We start from the raw sequence: 508 nt of genomic DNA, 5'->3' as shown, positions 1-508 counted from the left end.
CCCCCGCCAGCGGCCGTGTCCTGCCCCAGGGTTTATTCACAGACAGGTCCTGCTTTGGCTCCCACCCTTCCCTGGGGAGTTTGCAGCCAGAGCCCTGTCTGGCCAAGACTTTTTCTAGCCTAAGCAAGGCAACTTCTTGCTCTCGTATGATGGGTCTTTAATTACAGCTGAAGAACAAGATGTAATTATAGTTCCTAGACGCTCTGACTCATTGCCTTCACCAGCAATTATTATTAGGGCTGATTGGTTATGAAACTTGTTCATTAACGCGTGTCCCGTGATAATCTGTTTAAATTAGCAGGTATCTGAGTTTCTTGCATGTGATCTTCAAGATGAATGATTTAGGTCGGGTAATGAGGCGAGCGCCAGCTCCTGCCAGCCCTTCCCGTGGGCAGGGCAGGGAGACCTGTGTGCCTTTGCCTTTACATCCAGCAGAGACAGATAAACCCTGAAAACTCCGGCAGCGCTGGTGGGGCTGGGAGGTGGCCTCTGGCAGCAGCTGGTGCTG

At 52.0% G+C, this 508-nt stretch overlaps 1 protein-coding gene across 1 annotated transcript in view; it reads left to right on the top strand.

Annotated features, from left to right (window-relative positions):
* AQP8 (aquaporin 8) overlaps positions 1-508 on the top strand; it is a 5,360-nt gene that overhangs the window by 1,411 nt on the left and 3,441 nt on the right. The gene's annotated exons all lie outside the window — the stretch shown is intronic.

Source organism: Buceros rhinoceros, unplaced genomic scaffold (genome assembly GCF_000710305.1).
Source record: "Buceros rhinoceros silvestris isolate BGI_N320 unplaced genomic scaffold, ASM71030v1 scaffold27774, whole genome shotgun sequence".
Lineage (NCBI taxonomy): Eukaryota > Metazoa > Chordata > Aves > Bucerotiformes > Bucerotidae > Buceros > Buceros rhinoceros.
The sequence above is the reverse complement of the archived record's forward strand: the minus strand, read 5'-3'. Positions and strand labels throughout refer to the sequence as shown.